This window comes from Mustela putorius, unplaced genomic scaffold (assembly GCF_011764305.1).
Source record: "Mustela putorius furo isolate JIRA1106 unplaced genomic scaffold, ASM1176430v1.1 tig00003871_pilon_pilon_pilon, whole genome shotgun sequence".
NCBI classification, from domain to species: domain Eukaryota; kingdom Metazoa; phylum Chordata; class Mammalia; order Carnivora; family Mustelidae; genus Mustela; species Mustela putorius.
In genome coordinates this window covers 9,260,739-9,282,107 of record NW_025422023.1, presented here as the reverse complement: position 1 = coordinate 9,282,107, position 21,369 = coordinate 9,260,739, and positions in this window count along the sequence as shown.

Sequence of the window (21,369 nt, the reverse complement as noted above, 5' to 3'; positions counted from 1 at the left end):
AAAAATTTTTACACTAAGCATATTAAATTATACATTTCTTAATTTTGAAAATTTTGAAACAGTCAACTAAGTATGTATTTGAAATAATGAGTAAAATGGAATACATGACTAGTGGAGCTAGAAACTGTCTACAATCTCCTTTTGAGAATAAGTGAAGATCTACACCTAGTGATAATGAAGATCTACACCTAGTGATATTATAGCCTAGTGGAGACTCCACTTTTGCATAACAAGGAATACTTCAGTGAGACCTTGAAAGCTGCTCAGGAGTTTTCTAGGCAGAGATAGTGGCAAGAACATTGCAGACAGAGGGAATGCCATGTTTGGAGGTAGATGATCAGCATGTGATTGGTCAGAGTAAGATGATGTGTGTGCAACAGAACATTAAGTTTAGAACTGGATTGTGAGGAAAGTCAACTGCTACAAAAATTTTAGACTTTATCCTGCAGTTAAGATGAAGTCATGGAGATTTTAAATGCAGGGATGTGACATAATAAAATACGTGGGTTAGAAAGATAAAATAAGGAGGGAGGAGTCAAGATGGCAGAGAAGTAGCAGGCTGAGACTACTTCAGCTACCAGGAGATCAGCTAGATAGCTTATCTAAAGATTGCAAACACCTGCAAATCCATCGGCAGATCGAAGAGAAAAAGAACAGCAATTCTGGAAACAGAAAAACAACCACTTTCTGAAAGGTAGGACTGGCAGAGACGTGAATCCAAAGCGATGGGAAGATAGACCCCGGGGGGAGGGGCCGGCTCCCGGCAAGCGGCGGAGCAACGGCGCACAAAATCAGGACTTTTAAAAGTCTGTTCCGCTGAGGGACATCGCTCCAGAGGCTAAACCGGGGCGAAGCCCACACGGGGTCAGCGTGGCCTCAGGTCCTGCAGGGTCACAGAAGAATCGGGGGTGTCTGAGTGTCACAGAGCTTGCGGGTATTGGAACAGGAAAGCCGACTACAGAGACCGAGCCGACAGTAAGCTCGCAGCTCGGGGTTACCTTGAACCAGCCGCAGGTTTGGTGAGCTTGGAGCGCGGCCGGAGGTCAGGCAGACGGGAGTTACTGGGGGCGCACTGAGGAGTCGGGCCCTGGGCTCTCGGCTCCTCCGGGCCGGAGACCAGGAGGCCGCCATTTGTATTCCTGTCCTCCGGAACTCTACGGAAAACGCTCAGGGAACAAAAGCTCCTGAAAGCAAACCTGAGCGGATTACTCACCCCGGCCCCTGGTAAGGGCGGTGCAATTCCGCCTGGGGCAAAGACACTTGAGAATCACTACACCAGGCCCCTCCCCCAGAAGATCAACAAGAAATCCAGCCAAGACCAAGTTCACCGACCAAGGAGTGCGGTTTCAATACCAGGGAGAGCAGCGGAATTCCAGAGGAGGAGAAAGCAAAGCACGGAACTCATGGCTTTTTCCCTGTGATATTTTTTAGTCTTGCAGTTAATTTAATTTTTTTCTTTTTCATTTTTTGTTTTTTTCCTCGCCTTCTGGTAAAATTTCTTTTTAACTGTTACCTTTTTCTTTTTTAACGTTTTTTAACTAGTTTATCTAATATATATATTTATTCTTTTTTATATTTTTCTTTATTCGTTTTCTTTTTTTTAAATTCTTTTCTTTTTTTTTTCTCCCTTTTTGAAACTCTTTTTATTCCCTTTCTCCCCCCTCACGATTTGGGATCTCTTCTGATTTGGTTAAAGCATATTTTCCTGGGGTTGTTGCCACCCTTTTAGTATTTTAGTTGCTCTTTCATATACTCTTATCTGGATAAAATGACAAGACGGAAAAATTCACCACAAAAAAAAGAACAAGAGGCAGTACAGAAGGCTAGGGACCTAATCAATACAGACATTGGTAATATGGCAGATCTAGAGTTCAGAATGACAATTCTCAAGGTTCTAGCCGGGCTCGAAAAAGGCACGGAAGATATTAGAGAAACCCTCTTGGGAGATATAAAAGCCCTTTCTGGAGAAATAAAAGAACTAAAATCTAACCAAGTTGAAATCAAAAAAGCTATTAATGAGGTGCAATCAAAAATGGAGGCTCTCACTGCTAGGATAAATGAGGCAGAAGAAAGAATTAGTGATATAGAAGACCAAATGACAGAGAATAAAGAAGCTGAGCAAAAGAGGGACAAACAGCTACTGGACCACGAGGGGAGAATTTGAGAGATAAGTGACACTATAAGATGAAACAGCATTAGAATAATTGGAATTCCAGAAGAAGAAGAAAGAGAGAGGGGAGCAGAAGGTATACTGGAGAGAATTATTAGGGAGAATTTCCCCAATATGGCAAAGGGAACGAGCATCAAAATTCAGGAGGTTCAGAGAACGCCCCTCAAAATCAATAAGAATAGGCCCACACCCCGTCACCTAATAGTAAAATTTACAAGTCTCAGTGACAAAGAGAAAATCCTGAAAGCAGCCCGGGAAAAGAAGTCTGTAACATACAATGGTAAAAATATTAGATTGGCAGCTGACTTATCCACAGAGACCTGGCAGGCCAGAAAGAGCTGGCATGATATTTTCAGAGCACTAAATGAGAAAAACATGCAGCCCAGAATACTATATCCAACTAGGCTATCATTGAAAATAGAAGGAGAGATTAAAAGCTTCCAGGACAAACAAAAACTGAAAGAATTTGCAAACACCAAACCAGCTCTACAGGAAATATTGAAAGGGGTCCTCTAAGCAAAGAGAGAGCCTACAAGTGGTAGATCAGAAAGGAACAGAGACCATATACAGTAACAGTCAACATACAGGCAATACAATGGCACTAAATTCATATCTCTCAATAGTTACCCTGAATGTTAATGGGCTAAATGTCCCTGTTAAAAGACACAGGGTATCAGAATGGATAAAAAAACAAAGCCATCTATATGTTGCCTCCAAGAAACTCATTTTAAGCCCGAAGACACCTCCAGATTTAAAGTGAGGGGGTGGAAAAGAATTTACCATGCTAATGGACATCAGAAGAAAGCAGGAGTGTCAAACCTTATATCAGATCAATTAGATTTTAAGCCAAAGACTATAATAAGAGATGAGGAAGGACACTATATCATACTCAAAGGGTCTGCCCAACAAGATCTAACAATTTTAAATATCTATGCCCCCAACTTGGGAGCAGCCAACTATATAAACCAATTAATAACAAAATCAAAGAAACACATAAATAATAATACAATAATAGTAGGGGACTTTAACACTCCCCTCACTGAAATGGACAGATCATCCAAGCAAAAAATCAGCAAGGAAATAAAGGCCTTAAATGACACACTGGACCAGATGGACATCACAGATATATCAGAACATTTCATCCCAAAGCAACAGAATACACATTCTTCTCTAGTGCACATGGAACATTCTCCAGAATAGATCACATCCTCGGTCCTAAATCAGGACTCAACCGGTATCAAAAGATTGAGATCATTCCCTGCATATTTTCAGACCACAATGCTCTGAAGCTAGAACTCAATCACAAAAGGAAGTTTGGAAAGAACCCAAATACATGGAGACTAAACAGCATCCTTCTACAGAATGAATGGATCAACCGGGAAATTAAAGAAGAATTGAAAAAAATCATGGAAACAAATGATAATGAAAATACAACGGTTCAAAATCTGTGGGACACAACAAAGGCAGTCCTGAGAGGAAAATATATAGTGGTACAAGCCTTTCTCAAGAAACAAGAAAGGTCTCAGGTACACAACCTAACCCTACACCTAAAGGAGCTGGAGAAAGAACAAGAAAGAAACCCTAAACCCAGCAGGAGAAGAGAAATCAAAAAGATCAGAGCAGAAATCAATGAAATAGAAACCAAAAAAACAATAGAACAAATCAACGAAACTAGGACTGGTTCTTTGAAAGACTTAATAGGATTGATAAACCCCTGGCCCAACTTATCAAAAAGAAAAGAGAAAGGACCCAAATAAATAAAATCATGAATGAAAGAGGAGAGATCACAACTAACACCAAAGAAATACAAACTATTATAAGAACATAATATGAACAACTCTACGCCAACAAATTTGACAATCTGGAAGAAATGGATGCATTCCTAGAAACATATAAACTACCACAACTGAACCAGGAAGAAATAGAAAGCCTGAACAGACCCATAACCAGTAAGGAGATTGACACAGTCATTAAAAATCTCCAAACAAACAAAAGCCCAGGGCCAGACAGCTTCCCGGGGGAATTCTACCAAACATTTAAAGAAGAACTAATTCCTATTCTCCTGATACTGTTCCAAAAAATAGAAATGGAAGGAAAACTTCCAAGCTCATTTTATGAGGCCAGCATCACCTTGATCCCAAAACCAGACAAGGATCCCATCAAAAAAGGGAGCCATAGACCAATATCCTTGATGAACACAGATGCGAAAATACTCCACAAAATACTAGCCAATAGGATTCAACAGTACATTAAAAGGATTATTCACCACGACCAAGTGGGATTTATTCCAGGGCTGCAAGGTTGGTTCAACATCCGCAAATCAGTCAATGTGATACAACACATCAATAAAAGAAGAACAAGAACCGTATGATACTCTCAATAGATGCTGAAAAAGCATTTGACAAAGTACAGCATCCCTTCCTGATCAAAACTCTTCAAAGTGTAGGGATAGAGGGCACATACCTCAATATCATCAAAGCCATCTATGAAAAACCCACCGCAAATATCATTCTCAATGGAGAAAAACTGAAAGCTTTTCCACTAAGATCAGGAACACGGCAGGGATGTCCATTATCACCACTGCTATTCAACATAGTACTAGAGGTCCTAGCCTCAGCAATCAGACAACAAAAGGAAATTAAAGGCATCCAAATCGGCAAAGAAGAAGTCAAATTATCACTCTTCGCAGATGATATGATACTATATGTGGAAAACCCAAAACACTCCACTCCAAAACTGCTAGAACTTATACAGGAATTCAGTAAAGTGTCAGGATATAAAATCAATGTACAGAAATCAGTTGCATTTCTCTACACCAACAACAAGACAGAAGAAAGAGAAATTAAGGAGTCAATCCCATTTACAATTGCTCCCCAAACCATAAGATACCTAGGAATAAACCTAACCAAAGAGACACAGAATCTATACGCAGAAAACTATAAAGTACTCATGAAAGAAATTGAGGAAGACACAGAGAAATGGAAAAATGTTCCATGCTCCTCGATTGGAAGAATAAATATTGTGAAAATGTCTATTCTACCTAAAGCAATCTACACATTTAATGCAATTCCTATCAAAGTACCATCCATCTTTTTCAAAGAAATGGAACAAATAATTCTAAAATTTATATGGAACCAGAAAGACCTCGAATAGCCAAAGGGATATTGAAAAAGAAAGCCAAAGTTGGTTGCCTCACAATTCCGGATTTCAAGCTCTATTACAAAGCTGTCATCATGAAGACAGCATGGTACTGGCACAAAAACAGACCCATAGATCAATGGAACAGAATAGAGAGCCCAGAAATAGACCCTCAACTCTACAGTCAACTAATCTTCAACAAAGCAGGAAAGAATGTCCAATGGAAAAAAGACAGCCTCTTCAATAAATGGTGCTGGGAAAATTGGACAGCCACATGCAGAAAAATGAAATTGGACCATTTCCTTACACCACACACAAAAATAGACTCAAAATGGATGAAGGACCTCAATGTGCAAAAGGAATCCATCAAAATCCTTGAGGAGAACACAGGCAGCAACCTCTTCGACCTCAGCCGCAGCAACATCTTCCTAGGAACAATGCCAAAGGCAAGGGAAGCAAGGGCAAAAATGAACTATTGGGATTTCATCAAGATCAAAAGCTTTTGCACAGCAAAGGAAACAGTTAACAAAATCAAAAGACAACTGACAGAATGGGAGAAGATATTTGCAAACGACATATCAGATAAAGGACTAGTGTCCAGAATCTATAAAGAACTTAGCAAACTCAACACCCAAAGAACAAATAATCCTATCAAGAAATAGGCAGAGGACATGAACAGACATTTCTGCAAAGAAGACATCCAGATGGCCAACAGACACATGAAAAAGTGCTCCATATCACTCGGCATCAGGGAAATACAAATCAAAACCACAATGAGATATCACCTCACACCAGTCAGAATGGCTAAAATCAATAAGTCAGGAAATGACAGATGCTGGCGAGGATGCGGAGAAAGGGAAACCCTCCTACACTGTTGGTGGGAATGCAAGCTGGTGCAGCCACTCTGGAAAACAGCATGGAGGTTCCTCAAAATGTTGAAAATAGAACTGCCCTATGACCCAGCAATTGCACTACTGGGTATTTACCCTAAAGATACAAACGCAGTGATCCGAAGGGGCACGTGCACCCAAATGTTTATAGCAGCAATGTCCCCAATAGCCAAACTATAGAAAGAACCTAGATGTCCATCAACAGATGAATGGATCAAGAAGATGTGGTATATATACACAATGGAATACTCTGCAGCCATCAAAAGAAATGAAATCTTGCCATTTGCAACAACATGGATGGAACTAGAGCATATCATGCTTAGCGAAATAAGTCAAGCAGTGAAAGACAACTATCATATGATCTCCCTGATATGAGGAAGTGATGACGCAACATGGGGGCTTAAGTGGGTAGAAAAAGAATCAATGAAACAAGATGGAACTGGGAGGGAGACAAACCATAAGTGACTCTTAATCTCACAAAACAAACTGAGGGTTGCTGGGGGGAGGGGGGTTGGGAGAAGGGGGTGGGATTATGGACATTGGGGAGGGTATGTGCTTTGGTGAGTACTGTGAAGTGTGTAAACCTGGTGATTCACACACCTGTACCCCTGGGGATAAAAATATATGTTTATAAAACATAAAAAATTAAAAAAAAAAGAAAGATAAAATAAGGGTAGAAGAGGCCAAGGACTAATAGGACATCATTGCAACATTTAAGATGAAAGATGATGAACCAGTATCCACCCAGTTCCCCAAACCAGAAACCTGAGTCATCCTCAACTTCTCCCCTCTTCTTATGGGAGCAACCACCAAGATCTGTCAAATGAACCACTTAAACAGAATTAGAATTCATTCTTTCTTTTTAATTCCCAATACCACATCACTGAAATATGGTGAAAGTCAGGTTCATATTTTGTCTCAGAATCCTGATCAAGTTGCAGACTGAGATGCTGACCAATTTTGAATCCCCTTTTCCCCCGGGGTGGCCCTTGGTATTCTTTCATGCCTGTAGGCTGAATACAGGATGACCTGAAGGCCATAACCTGTGCTTCAGCAATAGGGAGTTGCAGTATGGCAAGAGATAAGAATGAGAAAGGAAGGTGTTGCAGAATCTTGGTGGAATTGATGAGTGGCTTTCTAAGTAGTCATGGAGGCAGTGACAAATGGAATATGTGACAGCAGAGAGAAGGCTTATGGGGTATCAGGCAAGATAGGACCAAATTTTGAAAATAATAGTCGCCAAGCAGCTTATTAAAGCCCAGAATCACGCAGAAGGGGAGTATGTTAGGAAACTTGATCCATACATCAGGGATATTACTTGAGGGTGTGATCACAGAATTAAAGTGGCTCCCTATAGTATTAAAGTTGAATTGGAGGGTAAAGTCATAACAAGAAACAATAAAACTGCCTGATACTGAATTACTGGACTACTAATAAAACACTTTAAATGCCCATGGATGAAGATCAGAGTCAGTATGAGCACTGAAGGTTTGAACAAAAGATATAGGAAAAAGGATAACAGAATTTCCCACATATAAGAAAACATCTTAATATGAGACCAATTTAATGAACAGCATATGTAGACTTTAGAACAGATACTTAAATTTTCTAGAAAGCAAAAACTGATAAATGGAAAGTAATCTGCAGTTTTTGTCATCTGATATGCATAAAAGGTCACAACATTATATTAATTTGTAAGTTATCCTTTTTAATAAAAACAAATAGTACATTGTACTCTAAAAGCTTTTCATTTATGATGCCTAATTCCTACTGTTAATTTTTCCCCCATAAATTTTTTTATTTCTTGACTATATATTTTGCTGATATGGGTTATATAAGGAATCTGGCCTTTCCGGTTGGGGGAGAAATGACAATAATTTAATCTGGCATCATTGTCATTGAAATTGTTAAACAGTTTCATTTATCAAAGTCAGACAGTTCATTTTTCTGTTAAAATTCTTACTTTCAACTCTGTTCTTTTCCATTAAATCTTTTGCTTGTATTTCTCTAAAAATGTAATTTTTAAGAACAAGTGAATAATGAGAAGAAAAGCATCCAAGAAGGAACACAGAGAAGAAATAGCCAGATCTGTACCTGTAAGTTCAATGATCAAAACAAAAGGAAAGTTTCAGAATTTAGGCAAACACAGAGACTATGGGCAGAAGAATATAAAAAGTCAGAAGATCCCTGTAGTCTATAATGTGAGGACCCAACAGAAAAAGAGAAAGCGAGGAGGAAAATCAGACTGCAGAGAGATAGTTAGGAAACAGAAAGCAAAAGGAAGAGTAAATCCAAACTGAGGCCACCAGATATCAGAAGGAAGGCACTAAGTCTGAGTGGACAAAATCAAAAATCATGGTGATAAGACTTTAGTGAATTTCCTGTACTTTCTCTAAGAAGTTAACAACCCAGACCTTATAGATAAGAGCTGATAAGCGGCTACATGTGGCTAAAAAAGGTAATAATATGATGAGAAAAAGAAAACTCTGAAAAACATGGATGGACTTGGCCTTCATAACATTTATTTGTTTCTAGAAAGACATCAATAAAGAAGAGAGAGGAAGTTGAGGCTAAGGCTCTTAGGAATCCAGAAATCTAACATTTCCCAAGTAATTAAAAATAGATAGATATGATTTACCTAGCTTTTCTGAAAGTATTTTGTACATCCTTTTTGTTATCTAGGCTATATAAAAATTTTATTTGACTGAAACTTGAAATAGGACTCTTAAGGAAGGTATGCAGAATACAAAATTCTAGTTTTGTTTTGTTTCATTTTTTCCCCAGTGCCAATTTTTGTTTGATTCAAGTATAGAATTTAGTGATTCAGCACTTATATTTAACAAGTGCTCTCCTTAATGCCCATCACCCTTCTAGCCCATCCCCTGCCAACTTCTCCTCCAGCAACCCTCAGGTTCTTCTCTATAGTTAAGAGTCCCTTATGGGTTTCTTCCCCCTTTCTCTTTTTTTCCCTTCCGTTATGTTCATCTATTTTGCTCCTAAAATTCCACATATAAGTGAAATTGTATGGTATGTGTCTTTCTCTAACTGACACATAATAATCTCTAGCTTCATCCATGTCATTCCAAATGGGAAGATTTCACTCTTTTTGCTGGCTGAGTAATATTCCATTATGTATATCTACCACATTTTCTTTACCCATTCATCAGTCAACAGACACTTGGGCTCTTTCTATAATTAGATTATTGTTGATAATACTGCTATAAACATTGGGGTGCATGTACTCACTCAAATCAGTATTTTTGTATACTTTAGGTAAACGCCTAGTAGTGCAATTGCTGGGTCATAGGGTAATTCTATTTTTAACTTTTTGAAGAAACTCTATACTGTTTTCCAGAGTGATTGTACCAGTTTGGTATTTATTCCTAGGATGTAGGGCTGATTTAATATTTGCAAATCAATCCACATGATATGATGAACTATTGGGATTTCATCAAGATCACATTAATAAAAGAAAGCCTAAGAATCACACGATCTTCTCAATAGATGAAAAAACAAACAAAAAAAGCATTTGACAAAATATGGCATCCATTCTCAATAAAAACCTTCAACAAAGTAGGGATAAATGGCACATACCTCAACATCACAAAGGCCATATATGAAAGACCCACAGCTAATATCATCCTGTTCTCTACAGTCAGGAGCAAGACAAGGATATCCACTCTTACCATTATTATATAACATAGTACTAGATGTCTAAGCCTCAGTAATCAGACAACAGAAAGAAATTAAAAAGCACCCAAATTGGCAAGGAAAATGTCAAACTTTCACTTTTTGCAGATGACATGACTCCACCAGAAAATTGCTAGAACTAGTACATGAATTCAGCAAAGTTGCAGGATATAAAGTCAATAAACAGAAATCTGTTGTATTTCTATATACCAACAAGCAGCAGAAAAAGAAATGAAGGAATTGCTCCCATTTGCAATTGCACCCAAAATAATAAGATATCTAAGAATAAACCTAACTAAAGAGGTAAAAGATCTGTACTCTGAAAACTATAGAACACTTACAAAAGAAATCAAAGACAACAAAAAGAAATGAAAAAATATTCCACGTTCACGGATTGGAAGAACAAACATTGTTAAAATGTCTATACTACTGAAAGCAATCTACACATTTAATGCAAGTCCTATCAAAATACTACCACCATTTCTCACAGAACTAGAACAAATAATCCTAAAATTGAACCAAAATGGAACCATAAAAAACCCTGAATAGCCAAAGCAATCCTGAAAAAGAAATGCAAAACTAGAGGCACCATGATTCTGGACTTCAAGCTGTATTACAAAGTTGTAATCCTCAAGACAGTATGGTACTGGCACAAAAACAGACACATAGATCAATGGAACAGAATAGAAAACCCAGAAATGGACCCACAACTATATGGTCAAATAATCCTCAACAAATAAAAAAAAAAAAAAAAGACATTCTCTTTAACAAATGGTATTGGGAAAATCGGACAGCCACATGTAGAAGAAAGAAACTGGACAACTTTCTTATACCATACACAAAAATAAATTCAAGATAGTTGAAAGACTTTAATGTGAGACAAGAATCTATCAGAATCTCAGAGGAGAACACAGGCAGTAATCTCTGTGATCTCGACCATAGCAACTTCTTATTAGACTCATCACTGGATGCAAGAGAAACAAAAGCAAAAAGTAACTATAGGGACTTTGTCAAGAAAAAAAGTTTCTGCACAACAAAGGAAACAGTCACAAAACTAAAAGATAACCAATGGGATGGCAGCAGATATTTGCAAATGTCATATCTGATAAAGAGTATTTAAAAATCCATAAAAAACTTATCAAACTCAACACCCAAAAAAACATATGCAGTTTAGAAATGGGCAGAAGACATGAATAGACACTTTCCCAAAGAAGATACCCAGATGGGCAATGGACAAATGAAAAGATGCTCAACATCACTCATCATCAGGGAAATACAAATAAAAACAATGAGCAGATATTACCTCACACTTGTCAGAACGGTTGTTGGTGAGGATGCGAGGAAAGGGGAGCCCTCTTACACTGAAAATTAAAATTTCTTATGCTATGGTGAGTTCTGTGAATTGTGTAAACCTGGTGATTCACAGACCTGTACCCCTGGGGGAAAACACTGAATATAGAATATTTGATAAGTTCAGTTTAGTTTAAGGTAAAGATTTATGACTTTAAAAAATCACCTTCATTTATTCTACTATTAAATTAATAATCTAGTTATTTGGGGACACTCAATATACTTTCTAAAAGTAAAGCTGTTGATATACCTCTTTTTAGTATGGCAATATGAACTATAAATAACTGATAAACAGAAATCATGGTAGTTCAAAGCTTTCTAGAAAAGGAACAGAAATAAAAAGATATCTCAATCTAGAGCCAAACAGGGTGGGTGAACTAATTCCTTGTGAAGTTAGAATAATTACTTTTTGGGAAATGTAAACATTGGCTCCCAAGAGTTGTCCTTGTCACATTCCCACAGCAAAAGTTCATGAGATTTCAAAATAAACAGGCTTCAGTGAATGGCCAGTTGATACTTATTCTGCATAGTATACCAGATCAATATTATGTCTCTAACACCCAATTGGAAATCAGGTTATGATTTAAGAACAGGCAACGTAACACCGTATAATCTTTACTAAAGCCATCTCTTCTATAACTTCTATTAAACAGCATTTCAGTATTTTGAATTATTATTTAGTGCTTTCTATAATCTTGGGAACTTAAAAAGCCACATGTCGTCTGTATTTTTTAAGATTATTTATTTATTTATTTATTTGACAGAGAGAGATGCAGCAAGAGAGGGGACACAAGCAGGGGGAGTGGGACAGGGAGAAGCAGGCTTCCCGCGAAGCAGGGAGCCCGATCCAGGGCTTGATTCTAGGACCCTGGGATCATGATCTGAGCCAAAGGCAGTTGTATGACTGTAACACCCAGGGACCCTGCCATCTGTATTTTTGAAGAATTTAAAACCAGTACATAATTTCTGTCTCCAAATTGGCCTGTGTAAGACAGAGGTACACAGTCTGAGGGTAAAGATAAGCAGCTGACTGTGCAAAGCTCTCCTAATAGGGAAAGCCAAATTAAGATAATAAGCTATTTTTTTTAAGTTTTTAATTTTTTTATAAACATGTAATGCATTTTTAGCCCCAGGGGTACAGGTCTGTGAATTGCCAGCTCTACACGCTTCACAGCACTCACCATAGCACATACCCTCCTCAATGTCTATAACCCCACTACCCTCTCCCTCCCCCCCTCCCCCTATCAACCCTCAGTTTGTTTTGTGAGATTAAGAGTCTCTCATGGTTTATGGACATTGGGGATGGTATATGCTATGGTGAGTGCTGTGAAGTGTGTAAACCTGGTGATTCACAGACCTGTACCCCTGGGGATAAAAATACTTTATATGTTTATTTTTTTAAAAAAGGAATTATGAATAAAGCACGTGGAATTAAAAAAAAAAAAGAGTCTCTCATGGTTTGTCTCCCTCCTGATCCCACCTTGTTTCATTTATTCTTTTCCTACCCCCCAAACTCCCCATGTTTCATCTCCACTTCCTCATATCAGGGAGATCATATGATAGTTGTCTTTCTCTGATTGACTTATTTTGCCAAGCATAATACACTCTAGTTCCATCCATGTCATCGCAAATGGCAAGATTTCATTTCTTTTGATAGCTGATATATATATATATATATATATATATATATATATATATATACACATACATACACACCACTTCTTTATCCATTCATCTGTTGATGGACATCTAGGTTCTTTCCATAGTTTGGCTATTGTGGACATTGCTGTTATAAACATTCGGTTGCATGTGCCCCTTCAGATCACTATGTTTGTATCTTTACAAACACTCTTTACACTCTTTGCAGATGATATAATACTATTTTGTGGAAAACCGAAAAGACTTCACTCCAAAACTGCTAGAACCTGTACAGAAATTCAGTAAAGTGTCAGGATATAAAATCAATGCACAGAAATCAGTTGTATTTCTTTACACCAACAACAAGACTGAAGAAAGAGAAATTAAGGAGTCAATCCCATTTACAATTGCACCAAAAACCAGAGGATACCTAGGAATAAACCTAACTAAAGAGGCTAAGAATCCATACTCAGAAAACTATAAAGTACTCATGAAAGAAATTGAGGAAGACACAAAGAAATGGAAAAATGTTCCATGCTCCTGGATTGGAAGAACAAATATTGTGAAAATGTCTATGCTACCTAAAGCAATCTACACATTTAATGCAATACCTATCAAAATCCCATCCATTTTTTTCAAAGAAATGGAACAAATAATCCTAAAATTTATATGGAACCAGATAAGACCTCAAATAGCCAAAGGAATATTGAAAAAGGAAGCCAAAGTTGATGGCATCACAATTCCAGACTTCAAGCACTATTACAAAGCTGTCATCAACAAGACAGTACGGTACTGGCAAAAACAGACACATAGATCAAGGGAACAGAATAGAGAGCCCAGAAATAGACCCTCAGCTCTATGGTCAACTAATCTTCGACAAAGAAGGAAAGAATGTCCAATGGAAAAAAGACAGCCTCTTCAACAAATGGTGTTGGGAAAATTGGATATCCACATGCAGAAAAATGAGATTGGACCATTTCCTTAAGATAATAAACTACTAATAGTTTTCAAAAAGGTATAATCAGGAACAAAAATGTCAGGTATTTTTTAATATGGGCAACATTTAAGATAATTTATTTGAGGAGCATAGAAAAGAACCAAGGTCTCCAGCGTACCTCCGAAGAGTTGAACAGTTTGCATATATTGTCATTTGGTCCTTCTAATGGTCTAGGATGTAGACATTGTTAATGAAATGAAAAGGCAGAGAAGTTGAGGTTCACAGATGCTACCTCACTCAGGATTATTTGGATAAAAATTAGTAAAGCTGCACCTTAAGCCCAAGTATATCTAACTCCAAAGCCAAAGTGGTTCTCATCCCATTATTACTTCTCACTAAAGAAAAATGTCATTATTATATTATGAGGTGCTCCTAGCTAATATATTTGAGAAAAGGGATTTGGTAGTGCTTGTAAATTATTTCTAACTTGTTTTAGGTAATCATATTAATTCTATGCTTATTTCCCTTATAACATTTACCCCATTTTGTGTTATTTTGTCTATTTTTCATTTGTTACCTTCACAAGATTGAGTGTTCTTTGAACATAGAGATGTCTTATATCTCTCTAACCATAATGAATGCACATTCATTCATTCCATAATGAATTCACATTCATTCATTCATTTACAGCATTTACAGAGAACCTACTATGTGCCAGGAATTACATCAGCACATGATCTTTATGAAAAAGCAAAAAAAAAAAAATTATTTCCTATGGGGCAGTATACAGGAAGTACTCTCAGAATATTTCAAGAGGAATGCATCCTCAAGGCACAATTATTCTCACATCTATTTATTGGCTTTCTAAATGCCTCATTTCAAGAAAGGCAATGATTAAGATGCATTTTAAACAAACACCAAAAACTGGCATCAGAAGACCTCGCACCTAGTAATGATTTTGCTAGTTGTACCTTGAACACATCAATTAATACCTTCAAACATTTCTTTCTTGTCTTCTATAAATCAAAGATGCTATTAGCAAAGCAAAGACTTCACCATTCCTAAAATATAAAGAACTCCTGTAACCAACCAGGAAAATAAATGCTGTCCCGAAGGGGGAAATTCTAAGTTCTATCTAGCCAAATGTTCAGATTTCTTTACAACATTTACTGTTCTCCGGTCCAGACTCATATTGGTGGAATATGGAGGAGATAAACACAATGAAAATTTCCAAGGGAAGAGTGAGTCACACATAAGTCACATTCCTATGGCAATGTGGGAATCCTGCTGAGAAGTACAGTGAGAACACCCTACCTTTACTTTAACATGGTCATTTGTCAAGACAATTGAATTAGAAACTCTGCCATCTGCATTTAATGGCTTTCAAAGTCACTTGGTTATTGGAACCACTGGCTGCCAAAGGGAAGAGAGATCGTGGAGAAGGATATATGGAGTACATTCATGGGCCAGACCTAGAGGTTGTATGCATTACTTTCAGTCACATCACAGAGGCTACAATTCAGTTACATGGTTGTAATTAACTGTGACAAAGGCTGGGAATTTTGGCCTAGCTATGTGTAGAAAAGAAAAGGGAAAATAGATTTTGATGTAAAGTGACATCTCTGCTACAACTATTAGAAATAAACCAAAAGATAAAAAAGTGGTGTCTAACTTCCTTTTTTTTTTTTTTAAATTGATTCTTTATCTATGGAAATCCCTAGAGTTGAAATTAGAGCTACATCCTCCAAGATGATTTGAATTTGCTCTTATTGATTGCTGGCCTGGGACTACTTTTCTTACCAGGCAGATCCCAGCCCAGTGGAGTCTCAAGTGAGCTCCTCACCTTGCTATCTTTTTGCTTAATTTGATACCCACATTTGCTCTCATTGTCTCCTCTTTCTGTATCTTCTGCCTGTTCACTGGTCTGAAATCACATCACTAGTTTCAGCTCACAGGAATATTTTGGAGGTGAGTCTACAGATTGCCTTTTCTTCTTGTAATCTGAACAATGTCTATGAAGTGTATTGTATTCAGGATGCAGTGGTTAAACAGGGGAGGGATTTACTGTTAAAGTAATCCTCCATACATCTGAAATTGTAGCTCCAAGGGAAGAATTTTGTTTTAACCTCCATATTTAAAGATTTTTTTTGGCCTACCACCTCTTCATTTTCTCAAATAACTTTGAAAGTTTTTTCTCAGATGATAAAAAAGAACATGCCTTCAGCTTTTTTAAAGACATACTATAATTTCTATAATTTATGTGCTTAAACATATTTTTATAGAACTTAGTATTTGATAGGAAATTTTATACAATGAACTCAAATTTGAAACTGGTGTCAACAAAATATTAAGTTCATCGGTTATCACCATACTACTTTCAGAAATTCCTAATGACATGTGTTTCAATGTCTCTTTAAAATAAACTTTTTAGAGTTCCACATGTTTTCTGCATGTTATATATATATATTTTTTTTAGTTTACAAATGTTTCAAAAAATTTCTAGCCTATTCAAGATGGAAGAGTATTGTACATGATATCGACAGCACTAAGACTGTTCCAAGATTTTTTTTCATTTACTACCAAAATTTAATGATTTTTAAGCTGTGTCATGGATATCATAGTGTCCTAGAAAGTGTATTAATAGATCCAATAGTAAGATAATTCTATGGTCAAATAAGTCTGGCTCTTTTAGAGATTAGTAATGTGTACTAGCATACTGAAATCTCAATATATTTCCATATTCTTTTTAAAATATATTTCTGTATTTTTCATGAAAATACACACCTTGAAGTCTTTTTGGAAGAACTTGGCATAATCTCAAGACCATTAATTTTAGAAATTTGGTGAAAATCTAACTAATGGACTTTTTTTGCCACAATTTTAAAAATGATAGTATTTAATAATGCAATCACAATTGAGCATGGCTACAGTATCAAACAACTGAAGCAGAAAAATACATTTGTATCTCAAACAATGATATAAAGTTGGAGAGGTGTCAACATAAGCCAACAAAAAACTTGTAACCTGGAGGAGAAAATGGCAGCATGATATATAATATGCATGAAATATCCGAGGTTATTGAATGTTTTTCAGTTGCCATTAGAATTCTTTTGTTTTCTATTCTGATGAAAAAATGTGATATTTGCTTATGAAAAAACAGAGCTCTGGCCTAAATCACACAATACATGTAGATGAATTCAGTGTTTGTAGCTAACTTTGGTAGTTTTAGTGTTAGAGTTGCAAATAACTTTGGAAGGGAATGGAGGGGGCTACACCATTGTTTTATCAGATGTAATGAGATTAAATAATAATAATAATGATTATTAATATAATTATGATTATTATTACTTTATGTAGGCTCCACACCCAACATGGGATGGACCCTAATGCGGGGGTTGAATTCACTACTCTGAGATCAAGACCAGACACTTAACCAAACAAGCTACCCATGTGACCCATGGGATTAAATTATTGATTATATTGGGAATTAATCATTTTGAAACATGGAAAAACACAAATCAGAAGGTATGTTTGCAGTGCACATTTAAAGTGCAAATAACAGGGCACTCTGGCCAAGAGTTCCTCAAGTATGCAGAAGCGGATGCAGCTCTCATTGCCTTATACCAGGGCTCTGAGCCACAGGAATGTTAACATTTATTCTCATTAATTCTTTGTTTTGGGGGGATGTCCTGTGCATTGCATGGCATTTAATAGCAATCTAAGCCTCTATGTATTAGTACTAGTATAAACACCCTCTTCCACATGTGACAACCTAAAATGCCAACAGATGTTGTCAAATGTCCCCGGGGCAAAAAAAAAACTCTCGCAATTAAGAACCAATCAGGATTGGTTGATTACTTTTACCAATCACTGAAGAGGTAAATCAGGTATCTAAACATTTGCCCTGACTTTGTGCTTACTAGGCCATCTAGTGAGGCACTACTGAATGAATATTGGGTAACACCAGATTACCTCAGCTCACAACCCTACTGCACCAGCGATGAGCTATACGGCCATAGTCAACTTTCCTGACTCCTTTGTGTTTCAGCTTCCTTAATTCTAAGACAGGGAGAAATAATAGTATCTACTTTACAGGATTATTGAGAAGATTAGATGACTTTTATAAAGCATAGTAATCAGTGCCTGGGATATAATGTTTTATTAATAATTTTTAATTAATTACTAATTATTATTAATTTCACTTATACTCTCTAAATGATCAATGACTCCACCAAGTCTACTCGATGATTGTGTTTCTTTTTTATTGACATTCAGCCTTCTACTTGTAATTCTGATATGGGTAAGCTAGAAGCCCTGAACTTAGTTAACTGTTTGACACTTGCATCATGGAGTTCTCCAAGCTGAGAGAAAACTCTGTATTGCCATAAATTAATTACAGAAAATATATCAGAGGGTTGTCTCTGGGTAGCCATTCTATCAAACTTCCCTGATGACAACTCTATCTCACTACCTGCCTTCTTTCATTTTAACACATTGTTGCTTGATTAAATGTGTTATACTAATTACAATAAAAATATCCAATTGTCTTCTTCTCCATGTAATTATGAGGGCATGTGCATACCAATTTACCTTCTTTGTGAAATGAGACTGTGGAGTTAAATTTCCCTTATAGCACTAATTAACCATAAATGTAAATATTCACCAGCGATCTTCTTAACAGGTTAACTAGTCTTCTGTAGAAAACAGGAGGGCTTTGGGAATTGGAAAATGACAAAGGTTGATTTTGACTGGGTGGGAAATGAGTCTGCCTGAGGCTTTGCAAGAGAAACACAGCATTAGGAACAAGGAAAATCTTTCCTGGAGATAAACTGGTGATTCACAACTTTGCACAACTTTTGTCTGTTCTTAGACATCCCTCCTCAGCTGTCTCATAACCAGGCAGGGTAGGGAAAGAGAAGAGTTCATGTTACTGACATCACACCTTACTGTTGGAATTTGAAGAAATCACTCTTCCTGAGCGACAGGTGAGAGCTAAGCTTTCATTTTCTAAAGGAGCATGTGGTGTCGGAATCATGTCCTGAAATGACAGCTCAGTTTTACTGACAATGCTGCATGGATGCTCCTCCCTCCTACCTGTGAACGGTGCTTGGACTTTGACAGCCCTGTCACTCTGCAGAGGTTCAAAACAAGAGAGGGAGGGGTTGACATAGTTCCATTTCCATTGTTGTTCTGCCACCACTCAACACACTCCCACCCCATTTGCTCGGATGTCTGCAGCCCAGATTGTGTCACTTCACCCACGGCCCCCGTTACTTGGCTGCAACATACTCATAATACCAAGCTGCCTCGAAACTCCTCATGGAACAAGGTGGCAAGTAAATGAACAGCACTATTGTGAAGAGAAAATTCTCCGATGCCACTGTGTTGCATTCTTTCTTTGAATAACAAGAATTATGTGGGGGACAAAGGACATTTAAAAATGTGAATAAGAAATACAGAAATTGTTGGAAATGCTGATTAATTCTGGGCATTGTTAAGCTGGGTGAAGTCAGCTTTAAGAACATCTATCTTGTATATATACCCCTCCTGCAGCTAAGTATGGAAACAATCATGAGCCTGTTCTGATGGGTGTTATAAAACCGATTTTGGTTCTTGGACTGGCAGGCCTTGTTTAATCTGGAATTAAAGGGGCACTTAAATGATTTGATCTTTTCAATTTTTAACTGTATGTGTCTCTTAACTTGGTTCCTATAAGCTACATTAAAATAAAAACTTGGCTTTAAGGTTCTGAAATACAATGTTAAACTCATTTGTTAAGTAATAGATTTTGCTTTTATATCTAAATGTAAGTGGGAGGTATAAATTTCCATGGATGCCTACCGCTTTAAAAATTCAATGTAATCATTATGACTGTTAGTCTGTATACATGGAAATCTTTTCCCCCTTCTAGATTCTGAAGGCACCACAAATGGAGCTGCAGTGTCAGTAAGGACTTACTCTCAAATACCTTTAAGATTTGTTCGCTCTCCTGCATTTAAAACACATTTAGTCATGAAAGAAAGTAATGTAGTCTACCTTGCTCTCAAATGGAAAAGAGATAGTTTTATAAATCCTTAGTACATTCCTGGAACATAGTACTGCTCAGTGAATGTCTGATCAATAATTCATTGAACACCTGAAGTTTCTTCCTTATTAAATTCTTCATTTTATTTAGAAAGTAAAACCATGATTCCAACCTCTGATATGCTCAGTTCAGAACATAGTAGTAACCTCAGATAGACAAATCTAAGTAATCAACAAATAAATAAAATTTAGTATAAGTTATTTACATTACAATTATTATTTATTATCATAAAATCTGCTTTATAATTATGAAAGAGCCTCTTTGGGCTGCCTAATAATGTCAATCCTCTCCATACTGTTTCTCTGTGATGGTGCCCCTGAACTCTATATAATTTGGCTATGGAAAATAAGTTACGATCTTTATGTCCTGACAACACGGTGGAAACCGTGGCTTACTTTCAACTAGGGATGACTTCTATCTGTGTAACTGAGGGTACCAGGGCAACAGGTATAAGATCATGACTGAGGAGGTATATCTGAACTGTAGCAAGATTAGGAACTATGAAAGTAGAGTTACAGATTTTGTCTAATCCTACATACAACTCTGATTAACTGATGCTGACCCCAACCTCAAGTAAGACTAAAAAAGTCCTAAAATTGATCATAACCCACAAAAAGCCCATATACACTGATAAACTCTTGGAGAGTGATACATCCAGGTTTTAACATTAAACATGTCTTGGCAAGATCCAAATATTTCTAGTTTGGGGATTAAAAAAAAAAAAAAAACTGTCCCTAATACTTTGCTGTCACTAATTTTAAAGAAAAACTTTTTAAAAGTTTTGATAATCTCCCTTTTTCTTCTTTGTTCAAAATTATCCTTCTTTCCTGTATAAAGTGCTTTCATTTAATATTTATTATCAATGCTTTACAGATCCATGAATGTTTCAGTATGCCAGATTCAAAAACTTTGTAAGTAAATAGTTTGTGAGAATTTTTAAAAACTGTCCAATTCTTGCTTTTTTTAGGCTCTGCATTTCCAGTTTCCTTCCAGAAAGTATAAGACATGGAGTAACTCTGTTATTTTTGTGTTATTTAGAATGCAGTTGGCTTCAAATAACAAAAGACCCAAGAAATAGTTAAACATACAAACATAAACATAACAAGAAATCCACAGGTAAGGCAATTGCAGGATTCATTAATATAATGATGACAACATATCATCATTTGACCTACTGTGCTCTGCCATCTTGAAATCAATAGCTAGTTCCTTTATTGCAAAAAGGCTGCAGCGATCTGAGGTATCAAGTCCTTGCACAAAAATGTTTCCAGACCAGAAGAAAAGATATCTATTTTCCTTTAGTCCCTTTTTAAAAGTAAAGAATCCCCCACCCAAGCCTCTCAACAAATTTTTCTTTACATTTCACGGACAGAACTGCATTCTATTCACTTTCCTACCCCTAAAGCATCACTGGAAAGTAGAAAAGGGTTTCTGTGGCATCGTTGTGATTGAGACCTAATCTAGATCCACC